The following is a 9,615-nucleotide window of genomic DNA, read 5'->3' on the forward strand; positions in this document are numbered from 1 at the left end:
ATGTTTTATTGTCATTGCAAAACATGTTGTACATAAACGGAACGAGAAGAGGTACTCAGGTCCAGTTTAAAAGAAATAAAATCCAAACAACATTACAATGTTGAGATTATTGAGGTCTCTGCACAATGAAGTGTATGTAACACTAGTTATGGAAGTAACAACGTCGGTGTGCAACATCGCAGTAATAAAGTGCAGCACTGAGGTTAACTACTGCAGTGATGCCTTGACATGTAACATTTATGAAGAACAGCAGCATTGTGACATGGGTCAGAATTCACAGAATGTGCCAAAGTGCAGAAGTTAACAATTGCAGCGATGCCCTGATGTGTAATATGATAGTAGTCCTATTAATAATTGTTTTACAGAGACACAGTAAGTCTCATGACCTCTGGGAAACTCATATATGTATACATTCGTTATTCATATTAATACTGATATAATTATATATCACTATGGATATGATGTGATCCATGTCTATTCTCTTGAAACTGGCAGATGTTCATAGCTTAAACGTCACAGGAGGACAATTTTATTCCCAGAATGCACCAGGCCATCAAAAGAAGGGTCAGGTGCATGTGATGTGAGAGTCATTTGCCGGGGTGGGGGGGTTGTGATTGTATTGAGTCCCTGTGACAGCAGCCCTAACCTTGAGCTGCGGTTGCTGGGGAGCCATGGTCTCTTTCCTTTCAATGCTGTGAAAAGGAGACAGAAATGAAGACATGCTTTCACTTGTTGAAATACAAAGTCATTTTAAATCCAACTTCCAGGGATCAAAATCTGTTCAGGGTGAAGTGATAGATGTTCAATATGATGAACAACTGTTTTTAAAAACTCTGTCTAAGGGGACTGAAGGTATAGAGACAGCTATATTTTCAAATGAAGTGATGTAGCTAAAGGTACTAATCTAAGGTTAAATATTGGGTTATAGGTTCCAGACTGAAGTTATATATAAGATATAGTTCAAAGGACTTTTTAAGTTTATTTGTCTTCTATGTTCTGAAACTCATTAATGTCTCGTTTTATACTGTAAATGGCTCTTAATATTGCTTTTACCTTTAGGTTATATGACTTTACATTGAATGAAGTTACATGAATATGTAATATTCTAAAGAAAACGCAATGTTAATTTAATAATCATCCTGATCAGGGTGCATGGTTTGCTTGTAGATATTTTCCTTCAGTATGAACACAGAGAACATTTTTCATCTGTATGAAATCTAGTGAAGGCCAAGAAGGGACCATGGGCAAAAACGCGGGATTGTTGGCAGAGTCTCTCTGAAATAATGTCACTGACCTTGCAGTTTGGTGGGCATATGAATGGATGCCTAAGAGATAGGCCACACCCCTTTTTGTTCTATTGCCGCCCCCGCCCCCACATCCCCGCCCAATTACATTGACAGATGAAGAAAGAAGGACCTGGCGGGAACTGGCTGAAGGCAGTGTAATCATCTACCCTTATACTCAGCATGAAATCTTTAATGGGAAAATCAAGCTCTGTAACTCCTGTGTAATTGGATTTGCTGGGACTCGTGCTAAATCGGGGCCCAGTGGGTAGCAAAAAGCTTGTTAAATCTGGACAAGCATTGCTAAACTGGGGGGTGGGGATCAGGGTGGGGGAACTGTAGTCCTCATCACAGTTGTAAGGGAAAAGACTTGGAGTCACTTCTCACACACCAGGCAAGGATGTGAAGAAAATTTGGGGTGGGGGGGCTTCTAAGATCATGCATGACATGTTTGTCCATGTTGTTAAGGACTATGGACCTCTCAGCTGTGACTGAAATCAGATCATGCCCTATTATCATTAGTGAGCACCAGTTAGTTTTAGGGGAATGTATTTCTTCCTGGCATCATAGCTTACTCCTATGGATTGTGGATGCAGGTACATCTATGTGTGTCCCTGTCTGCCACACAAATTGCACAAAAATACCCTAAATACGCCAACAACACTTCAGATTACATCCCTGTTATACTGTCAGTCTGCCGGTGCATCATGACCTGCCTCTGTAGCCAAATGAGGCAGGAGGACGAGCCCTATGCTATTCTGCAGGACTGGCTAGGTAGCAACAATAGTTGCCAAACAGGAAGTGCATGTAGCGGGTGTGCTTTAAGGTAGTTGGCCCTGGGAATATTTAAATAGATGGACTTTGAATGACTCTGTTGGGCAGACATGGGATTAAGTCGCATATAGACAAGTCACAAGTCAGTCACAAGTTCTGTCACAGCTGGACGAACGAATGACTTGAGGGTTAGGTGTTTTGGATTAAACAAAGGGGGCTTTATTACAACAAAATGATCAAAGTGACTGGAAATAAGCTGGACCATGAGGTATAAAAACGAGAAGGCTAGACATTAGAAGAACATAGGCTGACAGGCTTATTGACTGGACTGGGAATAATGGACTGTGAAGCATATATACGGGACTAACGAGGGAGCTAACAAGAGGCAGCTGGGAGTGATCAACATGAGGGTTAGAGATGAGAGATAATGGAAAAGAGTAACAAGTGTGGCTTGTTAGGCTCACTTTAGGGAAGAGACAGAAGGGTCAGGTAGACAATATGTGACAGTACCCACCCCCCAAAGCGTGCCTAAGGGGATTGAACAACAGGGTGGACATACAGGACAGACACCACAATAGGGCAGAGGGACATAACTACCAGACTGGACAGGATAAGATTTGGTTGGGACAAATGGCATGAGAGGGGCATGGAACAGGCAGAGGTGAAACCAGGGACGAACAGGATGACAGTAGAGACCAATGGACAGAACCACACAGAAGAAACAGACCTGCAACAGGACATGACCAGGAATGAGGGACAAACACTAGATATCAACGGGGACCTGGGAGCAGAAGAAACAACAAGGAAAAACAGGACAGGCCACACCATGACATTATGGACAACTAGAGGGTCAACAGAGACAGGAGTGGGAACAGAAGAGGGAACCATTAGGAGCACAGACCCGGTGAAAAAAAAGGCAGGGACAGAGACGAAGGCACGACAAATAAAAATGGGGGGTATCCCGGGAGTCTTCCGGACCCTTGGAGGCTGGACAATGTCTCTGGGACGTGGAACTTCCTGGGCCCATTCACCAGCAAGGAGGAGCCCATTTGGATCGCTGGAGCTGAGGGCCTTGGAGGTCCAGCAGGGTCAGGGGGTGCCGAGGAGTCAGCAGAACCAAAGGGTGGGGCAATAGGAGATACATTGAGGCCAAGACACATGGATGTGAGCAGAGTGCAGCCGGGACACCTGGAGGTAGAGTCCTGCATGGGTTCTGGTACCCACAAGTACCTGACTGGTAACCAGTAAGCTTTGGTGGAACAGGTAAAAAATATCCTAAAATGTAATTTGTGGGTACAGGTGCTGTTGGAAATTAATTGGTGGATCATGCTTCTATATGGCAAACACTTATTTTAAAAATAAGTAGGCTACACTTTTACATATTTTTTGAAAATGTAAAACACACATCCACAATCTATAGCTACATTTAAAATAGATAATGGATTTTATGTTTCTGTCCTCCCAGAATACCCTGTTTGAAATCACATGATCCAAATATCTGCAGTAGGTAAAATGGACAGTGAGGAATTGAGAAAATGACTGGCTCGTGGAGTTAAAAGTTATAGAAAACCAAGATTGCGAACTTTGGTCAGCTGGCTGGTGTGAGATTTTCAATACGAGGCAAGTCTGAACACGCGTTTACATATATTTTAGTTATATAGTTTTATTACCTTGTAAATAGTCTGTAGGATTTGCAAACTGCCCCAACGAGTGGAGCTAATTTTAGTTTTATAATGGAATAATATAGATTTGTTGCATAAGTGTGAGAGTCAGAAAGCAGGAGTGTCACGGCAGATGTGCGAGAGTTGGCAACCCTGGAAAACCCGTCATCTAAAATAAAGTCTACCATATGAGAGAGGTTTCGAGTTAAATTAGATCATGAAAACAATGTAGTAAATGGAATCACTGCATTAGTATTTAATAACTGCAAGTGTGGGACGTCATGTTGATAGCTGTGCCATTTCAAAAACTAGCAGCGATGCTATCAAATGGCATCTTATATGAACCAGAGAGCTAATGTTCCCCAGGGGAGAGGATAAGGATACTATAACCAAACTTTCTGGGAACTTTGTGTATAATGATATTAGATCTTTTGAGACAGTACATAGTGATGGATTTTTTGAATTAGCACAAGGATCGGCTTTGGTGCTCGGACTTCTTCATCCAACTAACGTAGTAGTCTAATTATAATTTGGGTTCAGGTATTGGAATTTATTTGATGCAGGTCAGGCGGATGCAGAATTAAATTAGTTCAGCTGCCGGCTAACAGGTTGGATGCGGATATAAGAAATGCGGGTACAGAGCGCCCGCAGGTATACAGAACAGGACACATGCAGGACTTTGCCTGGAGGTGAGGGGGGTGCAGCCAGGACACCTGGGTCAAATTTGGGTGGCATAGCTGCTACTAGGCTAGGTGCAGGCAATGTGGCCCTTCCTGGGCCAGGAGCCTGGGGCTCAGGCGAAGCAGCATTCTCAGAGCTGGGAGCCTCGAGTGTAGGTGGAGCGCCACTCTCTGGGCTGGGGACCAGGAGCATGACCTCCGGGAGTGTGGGAAAGGCAAAGACAGGCTTTGGAGACGCGGCAGAGATGAAGATGTGCTCTGGAGGTGCCACAAAGATGAAGACAGGCTCTAGAGGTGTGGCAGCAGTCTCACCAAGGTCATGCACTGGCATTGGTCCAGCTTCTCCTGTGCTGGACACTGGAGGAGTGGTGGTTTCGATGGCAATCTGCAGGGAGCCAGTGAGTAGATCTGCAGTTTTATGCTGAGGACAGCCGACAGGCAGAATGATTTCACCCTGTAGTAGTTAATGCATCTCCCTCATAGTGTCAAACCTCCTCTGCCTCCTGGGGATCCGAATCGGGGGTGAGCCTCGCTAGCATCTCTCCTACCCACATCAAGAGCACTCTGGAGGAGGCTCAGGCTGAGGTAGGACGTTGGGTACAAGGGAAAGTAAACAAGTGGAGATACAGAGCATGAGAAGCTCCTGGGGATAGCTGCTAGGCTGTATGTGGAGTCCAGTCACGGCTAGAAGAACAAATGACTTGAGAACAAGCGTATTGGACAAAAAACAGGGCTTTATTAGAATAAAACTAAACAAACGGGGACTGGAAATAAACTGGACCACAAGGGATGAAAACAAGAAGACAAGACATTAGAAGGACACGAACTGACTTGCTGAGCAACATTAATGACTGGACTGGGGAACACAAGATTGAGAAGCACATACTAAACTAATGAGGGAGCTAACGAGAGGCAGCTGGGAGTAATCAACACAAAGGTTAGGAATAAGAGGTAAGACAAGTAAGAGGCCTGGCTCAAGTCTCAAGCCATGATTCATAGAATTAAACAAGTCAAGTCAATTCAAAGACCTTATTCAAGCAAGTCATGTCAAGTCATGATTTATCTCTATAATTTTACCATTATGGATGGCATGGTGGTGCAGTGGTTAGCACTGTTGCCTCACACCTCTGGGACCCAGGTTCGAGTCTCGCCTGGGTTACATGTGTGTGGAGTTTGCATGTTCTCCCCATGTCATCGTGGGGTTTCCTCCGGGTACTCCAGTTCCCCCCCACAGTCCAAAAACATGCTGAGGCTAATTGGAGTTGCTAAATTGCCTGTAGGAATGCATCTGAGAGTGAATGGTGTGTGAGTGTGCCCTGCGATGGGCTGGCCCCCCATCCTGGGTTGTTCCCTGACTCGTGCCCATTCCCTTCCAGGATAGGCTCCGGACCCTCCGCGACCCAGTAGGATAAGCGGTTTGGAAAGTAGATGGATGGATGGATTTTACCATCAGTAACTATGATAAATGTAATGGTGATTAAATACATTTAATAGTCATTCATTTAAAAAGTGGTAAATTTATTACTAATTATATTCACATATATTAATATTTGCATCTCCCTGAGTAAAGAGTTTGTTAGCAGACAATTCAAATATGAAATAGGGATAATTGCCATGCATTATGTTTAAATAAGAACAGAAATACAGATTCTACTTGAAGAAAACCTAACAAAAAATTTAAACATTGTCACACAATGAGTGTTAGACAGAACTGTCGTTTAGCTATATTAAATATTATTAATATCTGTACATGTAACGATAAATCATGTAGCATGTATAAACCCAATGCAGTAGCTGTGTTACTATGAGTAAGTACCTGCAAGCATCATAATTACTGTACAACACTTACAACTAGGCAAAAATTTGATACACCATTGTAATGGTGTAAAATGTGTAACATGATTTTATTAGACAAAATAAGCATATGTCTTATAGGGCTGTACAGGGGTGCCAACTTTGGTCAGCAGGCTGAAGTGAGATTTTCAATTCAAGACGAGTCTCACATGCGTGGGTGCGCTTATACACACAACATGCACACACACCTACCTGTATGTAACAGTTTTGTTACCTTGTAAATAATCTTGTAGAGTTTGCAAACTATCCCAATGCTTATGATATGACTATTTTTGGTGTATAATGGATGCTATATATTTGGCATGAGATTTCTTGCGTGAGCATGAGATTAAGGCTGAAAGCATGAGCCACAGCAGAAGCGTGAGAGTTGGCAATCCTGGCTGTAATGTACATGGCTTCGCCGAGTCCCATTCGCTGTCTCGGCGCGGCATGGTGCAGGCGGGAAAAAGAAACGATACACTGGAAGCTATGTGATATGAAACAGAACACATTGGGAAAGGCACAAAATAAAAGGACCCCGAGGGGTCAAAAAGCCAACAGGAACTAACTACAATAATCATAAAGTAACCAAAGAAAGAAAGAGGGTAACACAGGTAGCAGGATTATGAAGCAGGCAGTGTCCGAAACACAGCAACACAGAGTAATATATAACAACGGGTGAGTTTCCTGAAGCCTTCTTCGTCATTGGTACGTCATTCATAAGTTCTTTGTTAAAAGACTGAACTTATGATCGGCGTAGCGTTAAGAAGGCTTCCGGAAATTTACCCAATGATTGACATGGGAAATGAACAAAGGCAGGCACTTAAATACACTGATAACGGTGACTAACAAAGGGCATGTGTGAACAACTAATCAACAAGGCCATGGAACAGCAAGACACGGGAAAGAACAGATAACAAGACAAGGAACCAGGGAACCTAACAAACACTAAAGTTTATCAACACTAGGGAAGACTAGGAACAAAAAGCTGTACAGAACAGAAGAAAAGTCAGGCACAACAAGGTGAAACAAAAGCAATCTCATGACTGGTGGGTTTGTAGTCTCGCAGCCACACACTCAACCTACTGAGCTATGCGGCAGTCCAGGTAACAGGGCAAGCATACTAGGTTCTGTGAACTGGGCACACTGGGGCTGAAGGGCAGGTTAGGACAGTATAGACACTGAGAGTTTGGTGCATAATTTTGGTTCGGCAGGAATAATGATGAAAGAATACATTTATTGACACGGGTGGAGCCTAAAATCACAAGCAGATGTTCAGTACTGAAAACATTATGCTAATTGTGGTTGAGAATTGGTTATGGCTAATGCTAGTTAGTAGGTACTAGAGCTGGGCGATATGGACCAAAAATCATATCTCGATATTTTTTTTAGTTGAATGGCGATATATATGTATCTTAATATTTTTTCCCTATAAAGCAATAACAAAAAGTCATTTCCAAGTCAGAGCCAAATGTCCCCAATGTCACACCGCCACTTTTATTAACAGACAGCTGTACATGTGCATGAGAAAAATCGCTGAAAAATAAACTACCGCCATATATTATTTTACCAACCAGTTCCTCTGTGCTAACTGGCCTCGTGTATGTCAGTCTCCACGCTGTCGCTGTATGCAGGACTTGCGAGTGAGGGGGATGGGTGGGGCAGGGTGCAGTTGCACAAGACATAGACAGGGAGAGGAGAAACAGGCGAATTGGAGGCTCTAAAAGTATCTTTTTAAAGCAACATAAACTATATCGATATGAACAATATTGTCTCGTCCTATATCTCATATGAAAATATATCGATGTACAGTGGTGCCTGCGGTTCACGAACGCTATGACTTACCAACAATTTGGTTCACCACCAAAAATTTCGTGAAAAAATGCATTACAAAATTTGGTTGATGAACAGATTCCTTTTTTATACTAGTGTAGCACCGGCGGGCCGCATATCCCAGCATGCCCCGTATGCAATTGCAAATAGAAGGTGCACAACAGATAACCAGTAAGCACCGAACCCAAATACACAAACGGGAAGTACAAGGTTGTCAGACGCTGAGTGTAAGATGCATACACGATAGGAGATTTACACGCGCTGATTAAACATGAGGATTAGACTGAGTACACACAAGACACGGGCAAACACATACGCGACAATAGGGAAATGTAACCATTAGCATTAACAACAACACAACAACAACTATATAAGGGTTAAAGACTTAAGCGTGGTTTCCCCGGCAAGCAAGTCTCCATGTTTCTCCCTGTTCCCGCGATGCCTCGGTCCGCCTGTCGCCGCACTATATTACATGTGTTTTTTTTTAGTTTTTACTGTAAAAACCAGAAAATTAATTAACAAATATTATTATTTGGTAGGCTTGTCAACGAATTCATCGAATTTCAATGCTTTCTTATGGGAAAAATTGTCTTGGTTCGTGTACAAATTGGCTCACGACCACTTTCCTGGAGCGGATTGTGTTCGTGAACTCCAGGCTCCACTGTATCTTAAAAACTCGATATATTGTCCAGCCCTACTAGTTACAGTCAGTCAAAATCGGCGGTTTGGGAACATTTTGGTTTCCCAATAAATCACACCTACACTGGAGAGCCAAAGAGAAGTTAATAAGACCGACTCTGCTGTAATACCGAACTTTGATATGTTCCTGGAAACACATCCAACATGCTAACTCTCTTGAAACGACATCATCCTTCAGTAGATGTCCCTGTGGCATTTTAACATGCTTTTCCCAGGAAATTCAGACTGGGCTAAATAAAGTCACATAAATCAGTTTCCGGCCAACTGCAGATCAAATATATTCCGAAAAAAATGAAAATCCACAAAGTTCCAAGATCCAAAACTTGAAGTTGCTGCAGGGCGAGCACCACCCTCAGTCTATGCGAATGCAGTGATGTGTAGGCAGAGAGAATGAATTTTCTCCATAATTATATTTTCTATGTGTACTACCAATTGGTTGTCTGTTCTCTGCATGTACAGACTTTTTTCTTGTCATTATTCACTAAACAGTACAATATAACAACTATTTACACAGCATTTTCATTGTATTGAGTATTACACACTCACTGGCCATTACATTACGTACACATTTTCAACTGCTTATTGAATCAAGTATTTTGTCAACCAGGCATATGTCTGTGCATAAAAACATAGATATTGGTCAGGAGCTTCAGTGTTCACATCAAGCACCAGACTGAAAAAGGTGATTTAAGTGACTTTGAACATGACATGGTTACTGGTGCCAAATTGACTGGTATGAGTATTTCAGAAACTGCTGATATTTTCATGCACAACCATCTGTATGCTTTACGGAGAATGGGTCAAAAAGGAAAAATATCCAGTGAGCAGTGGTGGTATAGTGATGTGAGTTAC

The sequence above is a fragment of the Brienomyrus brachyistius genome, chromosome 2, assembly GCF_023856365.1.
Source record: "Brienomyrus brachyistius isolate T26 chromosome 2, BBRACH_0.4, whole genome shotgun sequence".
Lineage (NCBI taxonomy): Eukaryota > Metazoa > Chordata > Actinopteri > Osteoglossiformes > Mormyridae > Brienomyrus > Brienomyrus brachyistius.